Source organism: Chrysochloris asiatica, unplaced genomic scaffold (genome assembly GCF_000296735.1).
Source record: "Chrysochloris asiatica unplaced genomic scaffold, ChrAsi1.0 scaffold00105, whole genome shotgun sequence".
NCBI lineage: Eukaryota > Metazoa > Chordata > Mammalia > Afrosoricida > Chrysochloridae > Chrysochloris > Chrysochloris asiatica.
In genome coordinates, this window is record NW_006408623.1 from 7,127,943 (window position 1) to 7,143,203 (window position 15,261).

Below are 15,261 nucleotides of genomic sequence, written 5' to 3' on the forward strand. Positions count from 1 at the left end.
GCAAGGGCTCCCTCCACAGAATGTCTATTTGTATGCGTATGTATACTCGAACACAAGAGGGGGCTTCACAAAGTTCAGAGGAAACTGGAGCTGAAAGATACTGGAATTTTTCCATGAATTTTGTGAAGCCCCCTCATGTATATACACCTTTATACTAAAAATAGTGCTCCTGGTGTGGTGCTGGATAAGCTCTGGACTGTGAATCATAAGGTCGGTGGTTCAAACCCACCAGCTGCTCCAGGGAAACCATAAACAGAGTAGCTATGAGTCAGAACCAACTACACAACACTGAAGAACAACAACACATTAAAGATGAAAATTAAAACTATGTATTGATTATCTGATGTTCATCTTTAACTCCCTGCTGCTACTGCTGTTGTTGTTGTTGTTGTTGAGTGCCATCAAGTCAGTCCCTGGATGGTAGAAAACATTAACACCCACCCACTACAGTCTTGTTGATTCCACCTCATAACAACTCATAACAACAACAGTGCTAGGTTCTATTGAGTCAGTTCTGACTCATAGTGACCCTGTGCACAACAGAACTAAACACTGCCTGGCCCAGTGCCATCCTCACAATTGTTGCTATGTTTGAGCTCATTGTTGAAGCCACTGTGTCAGTCCATCTCACTGAGGGTCTCCCTCTTTTTCAACCACCCACCACTTTATAAGCATGATGTTCTCCAGAGACTGGTCCCTCCTGATATCATGTTCAAAGTACCCGAGATGAAGTCTCGACATCCTAACTTCCAAAGCGCATTCTTGTCGTTTTCTTCCAAAACAAATTTGTTTGTTCTTTTCACAGTCAAGTATTTTTTGCCAACATCATAATTTAAATGCATTGATTCTTCTACGGTCTTCTTTATTCATTATCCAATTTTTACATGCATATATTGCTGTTGTTAAGTGCCATCAAGTCAATTCCAACCCATAGTGACCCTGTATAGGGTTTCCAAGGAGCAGCTGGTGAGCTTGAACCACCGACCTTGCAGTTCAAATGACTTTGCAGTCTCATGCATTAGCTCACAGCGCCACACCAGAACATGCATATGAGGGTATTAGAAATACCATGGCTTGGGCCAGACACACCTTAGTCTTCAAACTGACATCTTTGCTCTTTTACACTTTTCAGGACCTTATTTGAATTCTTTGCTGCTTCTAGGAATGTTGATTATGAATTCAAGCAACATGAAGTCTTTGACTGCTTTCAATCTTTTCTCCATTTATCATGATGTCATTTACTGGTCCAATTGTGAGGGTCTTCATTTTCTTTACATTGAGGTGCAATTCATACTGAAGAGGCGGTGGTCTTTGACCTTTATCAGTAAGTATTTTAAGTCCTCTTTGCTTTCATCAAACAAGGTTGTATCATTAGCAAACCTCAGTTTGTTCATAAGACTTCCTCCAATCCTGATGCCACAGTTTGCTTGGATTATGTGCTCAGCATACATGTTGAATAAGTGTGTTGAAAGGATACAGCCCTGATGCACACCTTTCCTGATTTTAAACCAGAACCAGCAAGCTGGAAGACAAATTTCTCAAAGCTGCTAAGATAGAAGAGCAAGCAGAAAAAAGGATAAGAATATCTAAAGACAGCCTAAGATTCATGCTGGATAACATGAAGAGGAATAACTTAAGAATTAATGGCATCTGGAACAGGAAGAATCACAAAAGTCCACAGAGGAGATAGTTGAGGAACTACTGGAAGAAAATTCCCCTAACATCTTGAAGGATGGCAAGATAAACATTCAAGAAGCTGAACAAACCCCAAGAAGGATAGACCCCAAAAGGAAATCATTGAGACATATCATAATCAAGTTCTCCAAAATCGAAGACAAGCAGAGATTCCTAAAAGCAGCCAGGGAAAAAGAAGTGTTACCTACAAAGGCAAGCAAATCAGATTAAGCCTGACTTCTCAGCAGAAACCATGCAGGCAAATGGGGAGACGTATATAAAACCCTAAAAGAAAAAAACTGCTAATCAAGAGTCGTCTATCCAGCAAAACTCTTATCAAATGTGATGGTGCAATCAAAACATTTCAGGATAAACAGAAGCTAAGAGATTTTGTCAAAGCCAATCCAGCACTTCAAAACATCCTAAAGGGAGTTTTTTGGACTGAAAACCAACAAGACCAGACAACAACCAAAGATTGGCAGTCATGGCAACACCACCTAGAACTCAGTCGAGAGATAACAGAGTTCAGAACAGAACAAAATTACAGCAATGAATTCAGCAGACCTGTGAGGCCAACCAAAGATCAAAATATGTTTATGTGTGTGTCAAAGAAGGGAAAAACATAGGAACAGAGATCCAGGTGGTGAGGAGGTCAAGCAGATGGCAGGATAAAATAGACTGTCTTAAATGGGGGGCATGGGGGGGTTGTTAATAGACTATAGGCAAACCCTAAAGAAAGTTAATAGTTCACAACTTACCATGAAAATTCCGATCCAATCAGAAGAAGGAAACATGAAAACTAAGAAGAAACTAACAAGAAATATAATAGCATAAAAAACATGAACTCAGCAGAAGGCATGCAGAGCAAAGAAACGAACAGCACCACAAAAAATTAACATAATGACAGCAATTAATTCATGTTGTTGTTAGGTGCCATCGAGTGGGTACCGACCCCTAGTGACCTTATGCACAGCAGAACGAAACACTGCCCAATCCTGGGCCAACCTCACTACTGTTGTCACGCTTGAGTCCATAGATGCTGCCACTTGGCCAATCCATCTCATTGGGGGTCTTCCTCTTTTTCTCTGACCCTCCACCTTACCAAACATGATATCCTTCTCCAGCAACTGGTCCCTTCTGATAATATGTCAGAAGTATGAGAGACAAAGTTTGGCCATCTTGGTCTCTAAGGAGTTCTCTGGCTGCAGTTCTTCCAAAATGGATCTACTGGTTCTTTTGGCAGTCCATGGCACTTTCAATATTTTTCTCCAACACCATAACTCAAATGCATCAATTCGTCTACCGTCTTCCTTATTCGTGGTCCAACTTTCTCATGCATATGAGGCAATTGAAAATACCATAGCTTGAGTCAGGCACACCTTAGTCCTCAAACTGACATCTTTGTTCTTCAACACTTTAAAAAGGTCTTGTGCAGCAGATTTGCCTAATGCAATACATCGTTTGATTTCTTGGGTGTTGTTTCCATGAGTGTTAATAGTTGATCCAAGAACTATGAAGTCCTTGACGACTTCAATCTTTTCTCCATTGATAAGAATGTTGCTTATTGGTCCAGTGATGAGGATTTTTGTTTTTTTACATTGAGATATAATCCATACTGAAGGCTGTGCTCTTTGATCTTCATCAGTAAAGTTTTAAGTCATTTTCATTTTCAGCAAGAAAGGTTGTATCATCTGCATATCGCAGGTTGTTAATGAGTCTTCCTCCAAACTTGATGCCATATTTTTCTTCATATAACAAAGTTTCTTGGATTATTTGCTCAGCACACAGGTTGAATAAGTATGGTGTCACACAACTTTCTGAATTTTAAACCTTTCAGTGTCCCCATGTTCTGTTCAAATAAGTGACTCTTGGTCCATGTACAGATTCCTCATGAGCACAATTAAGTGTTCCAGAATACTCATACTTCGCAATTATCATACCTATTGTTAATTACACTGAATGTAAGTGGATTAAATGTACCAGTGAAGATACGGAGAGTGGCAGAATGGATAGGAAAACAGCACCCTTCAATATGCTGCCTGCAAGAGACACACCTTACACACAAAGACAAAAACAGACTAAAAGTTAAAGGATGGAAAACAATATATCAAGCTAACTTCAATAATAAACAAGCAGGAGTGGCAATACTAATCTCTGATAATATGAACTTTAAGACAAAAACCAGCATAAGAGATAAAGGAGGACATATCTCATGATCAAAGGGTCAATTGAGCAAGACGACATAACCGTAATAAATATCTATGCTTCCAATGAAAGAGCACCAAGATGTATGAAGCAAACCCTACTAGAATTGAAGAAAGAAATAGATAAATCTACAATTATAGTGGGAGATTTTAATATGCCACTTTCGAAAAGGGATAGAACAACCAGATAGGAACTCAACAAAACCACAAAGGAACTAAACAGAAAGGGGTGAGCAGGGACAGGTTCCCAAGCCAAGACAAGGAGGTTTCCCCACCACTGTGTACCGCGGACTCCTCTCAGGGTGGGTGAAGCATCTTCAGGGGCAGAACTGTGCATACCAGGAAGATGTACAGGAGAGACTTCAAGCACTTACATGAAGTTGCTCCTCCACCTGTTCAGGTAAGAGACTATTTCAATACTTGGTGAAGGACCAGGCAGAAAAACTAAGATGGTATTCTATGCTTATGGGGAAATGGGTAACAGAAAGATGTTTAGTCTCCTACTGAGGAAAATAGTTGAACTTAATTACTTGGAACCCAATTCTTACTGGAGTCTATGCTCTGGTCTTAGAGGGCAATCTTGCTATCTATAAGTAGGGACAGCACATCCCCTTAGCCCCACAGGATTCCTGAGACACCCTGGGAAACACATAAGGTACATCTTACAGTAAATTTACCCTTTGAGACATCATAGAAGTAAAAGATAGAAAAGCTAAAACTGGACACTTTCTTGTTCTTTTACTCCCCAGGAAAGTGCCAGACTCGGGGTCAGAGATCTCAGACCTTCTCCTTTGAAGAAACAGCCTAAGGGAAGGTCTTCAGACTCTGGCATGAGGGCTAAGGCTAGCCCTCTTCCTCTTTTGTTAAGCCTGTGAGCTGAGAATGGTTTTTACATTTTTAAATCGTTGTAGTGGAAGAAAGAAGGGGAGAATCCAACAAAGAATACTATTTTGTAACACATGAAAAGTATATGAAATTCAGATTTCTGTGACCCTAATAAAGTTCTGGTGTGGAGCTGTGGGTTAATGCATCAGACTGCAAATCCATTTGAACTGGAAGCTCACCAGCCACTCCTCAGAAACCCTATACAGAGTTGCTATGGGTCAGAGCTGACTTGACGGTGCTTAACAACAACAACAACAACAATAAAGTTTTATTAGAACACAGATACTATGTATTTCACATAATATCTGTGGGTGTTTCCCAACTTGTTGTTGTTGTTGTTAAGTGCCATCGAGTCGGGATCCGACTCATAGTGACCCTGTACAGGGTTTCCAAGGAACAGCTGGTGAGTTAGAACTGCCAGACTTAACGGCCTACACCGATGTTGCAGTTTACCGCATTAACCGGCAATGCCACACCAGAAGTTAGGTGCACTCAGATTGGTTCAGATTCACAGTGACCCTATGCACAATAGAATGAAACCTTGCCCAGTCCTGCACCATCCTTACAATCATTATTGTACTTGAGCCCATTGCTGCTGCCACTGTAACAACCCATCTCATTGGGGGTCTTCCTCTTTGTCACTGGTTCTCCACTTTATCAAGCATGATGTTCTTCTCTAGGGACCGGTCCCTCCTAACAATATGTCCAAAATATAAGATATAAAAGTCTTGCCATCCTGGCTTCTAAGGAGCATTCTGGCTGTACTTCTTCCAACACTGATCTGTTTGTTCTTCTGGCAATCCATGGTACTTTGATTATTGTCCTCCAACACCATAACTCAAATGCATCAATTTTTCTACCATCTTCCTATTCACTGTCCCAACTTTCACATGCATATGAGGCTATTGAAAATACCATAACTTGAGTTAGGCACACCTTAGTCATCAAGCTGACATCTTTGTTCTTGAACAGTTTAAGGAGGTCTTGTACAGCAGATTTGCCTAATGCAATACATTGTTTGAGTTCTTGACTGCTGTTTCCATGAGTGTTGATGGTTGATCCCAAAAAATGAAGTCTTTGACAACTTCAATCTTTTCTCCATTTGTCATGATGTCATTTATTGGCCCAACTGTGAGAATTATTGTTTTCTTTACATTGGGAGACAATCTGTTCTGAAGGCTGTGGTCTTTGATCTTCATCAGTAAGTACTTTAAGCCTTCTTCACTTCCAGAAAACAAGGTAGTATCACCTGCATATCACAGGTTGTTACTAATTCTTCCTCCTATCCTGATGCCACGTTCTTCTTCATATAATCTAGCTTCTCGAATTACTTGCTCAACATACATATTGAAAAAGTATGGTGAAAGAATATAACCCTGGTGCACACCTTTCCTGATTTTAAACCATTCAGTGTCCCTTTGTTCTGTTCGAACAACTGCCTTTTGGTCTATGTACAGGTTCCCCAGGAGCACAATTAAACATCCCTGATACAATGGTAGAATTGAGTAGTTGCAACAGAGACTGAACCACTACAAAGAGGAAATTGTTTACTGTCTGGACCTTTACAGAAAAATTTTGCCCATCTAGTGAATCAGGCCAGAGAGAATCTGCATCACAGTGGAGCAAATGCCTAGATGGACATGAACTGAATGTTACTGAAGCCCTCAGGAGGGAAGCGAGGGGGCTGCTACGAGTACTGAGAAAGGCTCTGTAGACAGACGGGGCACTTGGGGTCCTCACAGTGTGCACCAAGGACTAGGTGGAGATAGCAGGAAAGAGGTCCAGAAGCAAATGGAGATTTCAGGACAGTGTGATGGGAAGACTTCTCATGGTTCGCCAGGCATACAGGACGTACAATGCCAGGTGGGTACTGACTCATTTCCAAGGCTGAATGTTTACTGATGTGCGAAAATCGGGGTTAGGAACAAATGATCTAATTAAAATTACTCATCAAAGATCATCAAGTCTAAAAGCTCCTGATCTGTAGACATCCCTCCCTCTGTGCCCCTTCATCCTTGCCTACCAGGTTCTTCCTTGGAGGTGTCTGCTAAACACACTCCCACCATCCAGCAAAAACCTGTCTGGACTCCACATCCCTTCCAGAGACTTCTTACTCTAGTCTTCACCTTAGCATCAAACTCCTCCACAAGGTCACCCCAACCTCCTCCTTGGGGTCCCAATCCAGTTCTGTCCCGCCCCTCCCCCTACCACCTCTCTGACCCCGAGCCCATAGCTGCTGCCACTGTATCAATCCATCTTCCTCTTTTCCGCTGACCCTCCACTTTCCCAATCATGATGTCCTTCTCCTGACGACATGTCCACATTATAAGAGATGAAGTCTCGCCTTCTTCACTTTCAAGGAACATCTGGCTGTACTTCTTCCATGACAGATTTGTTTGTTCTTTGGGCAGTCCATGGTGCTTTTAATATTGTCTTACAACACCAGGATTCAAATGCATCAATTCTTCTGCAGTCTTCTTTATTCATTGTCTAACTTTTACTGCATATGAGATTATTGAAAATAGCATGGCTTGGGCCAGGCGACCTTAGTCCTCAAACTGACATATTTACTCTTCAACTTTCTAAAGAGGTTTTGTGCAGCAGATTTGCCTAATGCAATACAAAGTTTGATTTCTTGACTGCTGCTTCTATGAGTGTTGATGGCAGATCCTAGAAAAATGAAGTCTTTGACAATTCCAATGTTTCCTCCATTTATCGTGATGTTATTGGTCCAGTTGTGAGAATTTTGGTTTTCTTTCCATTGAGGAGCAATCCATACTGAAGGCTGTAGTTTTTAATCTTCATCAGTAAGTATTTAAGTCCTTCTGCCTTCCAGCAAGCACAGTTGTATCATCATCATCTGCATATTGTAGGTTGTTAATGAGTCTTCCTCCAATCCTGATACCACGTTCTTCTTCATAGAGTCCAGCTTCTATAGGTAGGGTGTGGCACATCGTAAGCATTCAGTAAATGCCCATGAGAACTCATTCACTAGAAAAGTGAAGGTAAGAGATAAAGGAGAGAGAATAGGGAGGGGAAAAAAGTTAACAAATTGCACAGCTGTATACCCTATGGGGACCAGAAGTAGTTTCATAAAATATAGGCAATGCCAAAAGGCTATCTTAATTCCTAGTAAGAAAGGCGGCTTTACCCTACCCCCACACTGACCTGCAATAAAATCAGGAGACAGACTAGGGCTGTATTAGAGCCTGACCATATTCTATCAGGCTTTTATTACACGCCGTTGTTTAAGGGACAGGTGGCTTAACCTGTGGTAAATTTCAACCAGTTTAATGGCTTGTATTTTAAGACACTCTGACTGTAAATCAAAAACCCCAGTAGAGGAGGTGGTCTCACATCCCATTACTGTGTCTTTTGTATTGATAACGCTCAACCTGAGGACGCACCAGGAGAATGTTTATCCAACACACACGTGCTTGATGTGGACTGACATTGATACAGAGCAAAGTCCCATTCATCACTCTGTATCCAGGCCTTTCAGCCTACTCACACTTGCCCACAAGAGTGACTCACACTATCACCAAGTCACCCAGGGCTGTGGGTCACTCTAAGTCCAGATCTGTACCCAGTGCTCTGGAAACAGCAGGAAGGAGGCCTGGACTGGAGCACAGGCCTCAGTCTCCATCCCCCAAGCCCAGGGAAATGTAAGTATAAATCTTAAGGGAACTATGGCAGACCAGCCCTGTGACGGCTGCGCAATTACTGTTGATGGCAGACCTTTCAGAGAGACTCCTTTGAATTATAGGAGTCTTATTAGAAGCCTCTGACCTCTTGAATCTGTGAGTCAGAACCCGCCTGGAAAGCCAATATTCTTGTGTATGCTAGCTCCAGAAAAAGAGTAAAGTGTAGCCATGGACAGACAGACAGGCAGGCAGGCTGACACATCTGGAGGCATTTTTCTGAAGTTGACTCCAACTTGCAGCAGCCCCGTGTGCACAGAGCGGAACTGAGCTCCATGGGGTGTTCTCAGATGCGGACCACTCAGAAGGAGATGCCCAGGCCTTTCTGCCTAGGTATCTCTGATTGGATTCCAACCCCCAGACTTCTGGCTCGTTTTCCAGCACTTAACTGTTTGTGCCACTCAAGACTTGTTGCAAAGAGAACAAAGTGTAAACAGGCAGGAGTTACCAGTAACACCAACAGTAAAAAGCAAGCCCACAGCTATCAAGTCAAGGCTGACTGATAAGAACCCTCTAGGTCAGGGTAGAGCTGCCCCAGTGGATGGCAAGGCTCCTAGTGGTCAGCAGGCAAGCTTTGAACTGCTGCAGCTTCTGTGAATCTTTTGAGGACCCTCGTGGTCTCCGGTAAGCAGGGGATTGTGTGACTTGGCCTTGCCTGGGACATTCATAGCTTATGCTATTGGTGTCAGCTTATATACACCACACCAAACTGCTATCGAAAAAGTTAGTGGTTCGAACCTACCCATCAGCTCCATGGAAGAAAGGCCTGGTGATCTGCTCTTGGAAGGACGACAAACCTGTAGAATCCAGTGGGGCAGTTCTCAGTCACATGGGGTTGCCATGAGTCTGCGTTGGCTCATCAGCACCTAACAACAACAACAACAACAACACATATGTAGATCTATACCAGGGGGGTCCTTATCCACAAATAGGTGGGCACAGGGTCTCACTTTTGTAATTACAATGATCTTTTAATTAAAATATCTTCAAGCCCTGAAGAGGGTCACCAGGCCACCTAGCTCCAACACATCAAATGGCATTTAATTTCCTTTTTCTTTGCACGAGCCTGCCAGGTGCGGTGGGCTCGGAACTCCAGCCCAGTCATTTGTCTGTAGGGGAGACCCTGAGGATGTCACCTTCCGGGAAGTCCTTGGAATGGGTAGATGGTGCAGCATCTCCTTCCTCGGCAATCTGCATCCAGTCGGTTTGTGTCTGTAAACCGTTTAGGTACAAGGGTGTTTCATGAGCACAGCTTACTGGGGACTGCATTTTCTCTGGGGTGCATGGAGCTCTACATCAAAGACTGATTGAGCAGAAAATATGTGCTAATGTTCACAGCAATACTCTATTATAGAATAAGTGTCCTTGTAAATATTCACTGCATGTTACTGCGCCATTTGAACCAAGAATATTGAGAGGTGAAGGGTCAGCTTAATGTGCTCTCCGGAGGCAGCAGTTTTGAATATAACCAAATGGGATAATAGCTAGGGATACCCAGAGGGGGCAATGTAACACGTCGTAAAGAATTGTGCTGTGAGTTTTAAGTTTTCAGGACAACAAAGATGCCAACGAGATGGCTCATAAGCAGTCATTATTAATGGAATGACAAGGCTAATGTTAAGCAGAATGTCTTTGTGACAATAAATCTTGTCCCTGCGCCATTAATAGTCCCTACAACTGCAAATAGCAGTTAGGTTATAACCTAACACGGCAGAATTTCATCCTTTCAATCTCTGATGTATTTTATAATGCTGTTAAAGTCGGGAATCGCAACTGTTTAAGCCCACTTAATCTCAGAGAAGTTTAAACACGAATTTCAAATGCAAAAAACTGCTTTGATATTAGTTTTTCTTAATTAAATAAGAGATCTAGATCTCTTTAAGCGTGCATCCAAAGACAGTAGATGAGCATGGTTGGATTTTAAATACTGCCCTTCCCCCATGCACCCCCACCTGCTCTACTTTGAAAGGCCAAGGCCCATCAGATAAGACCTTCTTTTTTCAAAGAAAAGAAAGATCTTCCCCCACCTTGGAAGAAGTAGGTTCCCTGTTAATTTGTAAAATGTCAAGTGTTAATTTTGTTCCGATGGGAAATCAATGAATCTATGTATGCATTTTCAGTCTAGTTTCCTTTTGAAAAATATTCTGTCCCTCTGGACTGCTAACCACAGGGTCAATGGTTCAAACCCACCAGTCTCTCCCAGGGAGAAAGATAAGACTGTCTGCGCCCATAGAAATTTATTGTTGTTGTTGTTGTTGTTGTTGTTAAGCACCATCGCATCTATTCTGACTCATAGCGACCCTTACAGGGTTTCTGAGGAAACGGCTGATGGGTTTGAAGGGCCAACCTTATGATTTGTAGTCCAGTATTTGTCTGACAGTGACTCACCAGGACTCCCATAAAGACTTACAGCCTCTGAACCTCTACAGTGTCACCGTGAGTCAGACTTGATGGCAGTGGATTATTTAAATATAACAGAGAGACCATTACTAGCTCAATGGTAGGGTTCTCTCCTTCCACACATAAGATCCGGGTTCGATTCCTGGTGAATGCGCCTCACGCACGGCCACCTCCTGCCTGTTACGCTCAGCAGGTTTCACTTGAGTGCCCGGACTAAGTCACAGTAGGAAGACAGGCGTGGAAATCTGCTTCCATCTGCAGCCAGTCCTAGGGCCAGTGCAGGACTGGGCAGCTCTTTGTTCTGTTGGGCATGGAGCAGAGTTCACAGCAGCTAACAACAACATAAAATAATAATAATTCAATGAGGATCATGCCCATCTTCCTCTATGTAGTGGCCACTGTGATCAGTTCCCAACCCAGAGGAATCTGGGTGGAAATGAGACCTCTCCTCAAGATCTCTGTGGGGTGGAGCCAGGAGAAAGGCCCTGAACAAAGGGAACATTTGAGCCCTCAGAAGGTACGAGGGTCCCTCTTAGAGTTCCCTAGAGGAAAGCCCGAGGTCTTCAATCTACTGTGCAAATGGCTTCCATGGCCTGACCCCACCAGGGACATGGTGTAAGGTGGCCCGTCCTCCCAGTTCTAGCCTGGAATTGCACAGCTCTGGCTTCTAAGGAAAGGATCCTGGTGATGCATTGAGCTGGTAACTGCAAGGTCAGCAGTTCAAACCCAGCAGCCGCTCCTCAGGAGAACAATGAGACTCTCTTGAGGGTCATGCTGGTGGTGGTGGTAGTGTGCTGTGGAGTCAGTTCCGACTCATGGTGACCCAGCATAGGGTTTCCCAAGCTGTCCAACTTTATGGGAGCAGAAAGTGTCCTCTTTCTCCCTGGTAGCATGTGGTAGATTCAAACTGATGACCTTGCAGTTAGCAGTCCAAATCGTAACCCAGTCATTACAGAGTGAGAAAATGCAAACACAAACCTGAAATGAGACCTACATTCATAGCACTACGGCCAAAAGGTAAAAGCAGCCCAAATGCCCATCAGCAGATGAATGGAGGAACAAGGCGTGGTCCAACAATACAAGGGAACATTGTCCATCAAGAGAAATGAAGTCCTAATGCCCGACCATCAGTGAAGCCTGGAATTACAGAGCAGAGTGAAGTCAGCCAAGTGCAAAAGGATACCTTTTATATGGTCTCACTTGTATGGAATACCTCGGAACCCTAGTTGTGTTATAGGATCAGCACTGGACCGCTTACCACAAGATCGGCAGTTCTAACGCACCAGCTGCTCCTTGGGAGAAAGATGAAGCTGTGTGCTCCTGTGAAGATTCACCCCGTAAAGGGTCCCTATGAGTCAAAGCTGACTCCACAACAGCTAACAATGAAAAATGTTTCAGCCTAAGCAAATGCATGGACTAAAGAACAGTCTGTCGCTCGTTATCAGGGTTGGGGCTGGGACAGGGATGGGAGTTACTGTTTACTCTGCACTGAGGCACCGAGTCATATTTGTTGTTGTGGATGATGGTCTTTGTGGTGACTGTGGCTCATGGTGACCTCACGTTGCCCTGTCCTTTGCCTTCTTCATGCCCCTTGTGAGGTCAGAGTCCAGAGATGACCCTACTTGCTGTTTTAAGGTGGAAAAAAATGAAACTTCTTGTTGTTAAGTGCTGTTGAGCTGCTTCTAACCCATGGCAACCCTATCTATGCAACAACAGAGCAAAACACTGCCCGGTCCTGCACCATCCTCACAAGTGAACCCACTGCTGCTGCCAAAGTTTCAATCCATCTCTTTGGGGGTCTTCCTCTTTTTCTTTGACCCCACTTTACCAAACATGATGTTCTTCTCCAGGGACTGGCCCGTGCAGTGTGAGAGATGAAGTCTGACCATCCTGGCTTCAGACTCAGGCTGAACTTCTCCCAATACAGACCTGCGTGTCTTCTGGCAGTGTGTAATTGATTCCTCCAGTATTCTTCTCCAACATCACAAATCAAAGGCATCAGTTGTCCTACCATCTTCCTGCCCCATGAAACGTGATGGGCATGAGGGCTGCACAGTATCATGAATATAATTAACGGCTCCCATTGTGACCGCAAGGTCAGTTTGAACCAGAAGGTCAGCGGTTCACACCTTACCAGCACTCCTTGGAAACTATGCAGGGTTGTTAGAAGTCAGAACCAACTCAAAGGCACTTAACAATGACAACATCTTATGCTTAAAATGGTTAAAACAGCAAATGTTGTGTTATACGTATTTTTCCACAATATATATATTTTAATGAAGAGATGTCCTTGGTAATGAAGAGCTCCGATAAGCACAGACCCCACATCTGTTTGTGTAAAAGCGTGTTCAACTTCCACCTGCCCTGCCCCGCTAGCGTCTGCAGGCGGCACAGGCGAGCACAGTGTGTGCTGAGCTGGAAAGGTCTGCAAGTGGGAGAGGTAAGAAGAGGCAGCAACAGACATGGGAAAAACATGGTGAATCCGACATGCACACACATCCGCCCACATGAACACACATGTGTTTGTATACAGTCATGTGTCCATGCATCTGTACACAAACTCAACATACGTGTGTATGCATTCTGTCCCTAGGGGTGCAATCTGCACTCCTGAAAGCAGCAGAAACCCTATAAGAACATCCCTCATGTAAGGACCTGGGCATCAGACGTCACGGAAATTGGGGGAAGTTACCAGTCCACCAGATTTCCAGTCTTTGCTGCATGAGCAGGAGGGGCTTACTGGCCCTGCCCAGTGTGAAGCACCCCCAGTAGTGCTCAGCCTTTGGATCTCTCCCCTGAAGGGGTACTTGTCTAACAACCTCAGAACTGCGTGCTGAGCTGCCGGACTCAGGGAGAGCAGGTCGGAAGGAGGGCTCTCTCCTTGGTTTTCAAAGGTACAGGCTCTGCCCTGCACTGCAGGCGGTGGGCCAGACCTGGGCTCCGCGGGCAGCTGGACGCGGGGCTGCCCAGGCCAGCTGCCCACTGGCCAGGATGCACTGTAATTGACAAGTTATGTTTAATTAAAGAGTCACCTGCTTTCCCTGAGATCAAAGCAGAGCCTCCTGTCAGAAGAGCCACGGGGAATCAGACGTGCACCTCGACATGTTTACTTGGAGAGGGACCCAAGTTTCATATTTCATTCATACAGTGACTCCTTGCCCAGCAAAGAAAAGCTTCCCAGAGCAGACTGGCATGGATATTTAAACACCCAGGTAGGTGACTGTTTTGTTGGCTTATGTCCTTCTAATTTGGCATCTAATGGAAGGTGGGAAATGAGAAAGGTCAAATCGCCACCAAATCTTTTAAAAACTGCTTCAATAACATGAAAATTTTTTTGCAGAAATTGTAGTATTGGTAAATGTTTGGGTGGGTATATTGCCGCCATAATGGAAAAATTAAATTAAAAAATTGCTGGGACTTTAAAAGCCAACTTATAAAGTGATGCCTTTGTAAAGAGAATGTGTAGAAATAGAATTGAGGGGTCCTATATGGTTCAGCACTGACTTGACAGCACTTAATGGTAACAACACCAACACCAATCTTAATTCCATCAATAGCTCTTATGAGTAAGTGAGAGAGGTGTGCACCTCCCAGCAGATAAATGGAGACAAAGCAGAAACAAACAACTGCCAGAAGACAAAGAGCAAATCTTCATTAAAAAAATCCATTTCAGCTTCCAGATTATTCAAAAAGTTAATAGTCACCCTGTCACAATTTCTCACCTACCCAAGTCCTGGTGTGGCAGAGTAGGATAAGCACTTCGCCTCAAGGTTGGTTGGAACTGCAAGGTCTGTGGTTCAAAAACACTATCCGCCCCTAAGAAACCCTACACGGGCTCACTATGAGTCAGAACCAACTTGATGGCACTTACCGACAACAACAACAAGGAGCAAAGGGTTTTTTTAACAGTTTGTTGTTAAGCGTCATCAAGTCAGCTCCGACTCATAGCCACCTTGGATAAGGTCTTGAGACTGTCATCTTTGTAGAAGCAGACAGCCTGATCTTTTCCCCATGAAGTGACTTACCCTACAGGGCCACCACACTTCCCTTTCAATGATAGTGGAGTCCTGGTGTGGCACTGTAGGATAAGTACCAAACTGCTAACCACAAAATCAGCAGCTCAAATCCATCAGTCATTCCTCTGAAAAGCATATTCAGGGTCACTGTGAGTAGGAACAGATTTGATGGCACTTAGCAACAATAATAATCCAACAATAGGAGTCTTGGTGTGGCTAAGGGTAAGCACTGGACTACTGACCTCAAGGTTGGAGATTCAAACTCACCAGCCACTCCTTGGAAACCCTACACGGGGTCACCATGAGTAGAAACTGACTCACTGGTGCTAAATAACATATGGTCTCTGAGAGTCGGAATCCACTCGACAGCATTTGGTTTTG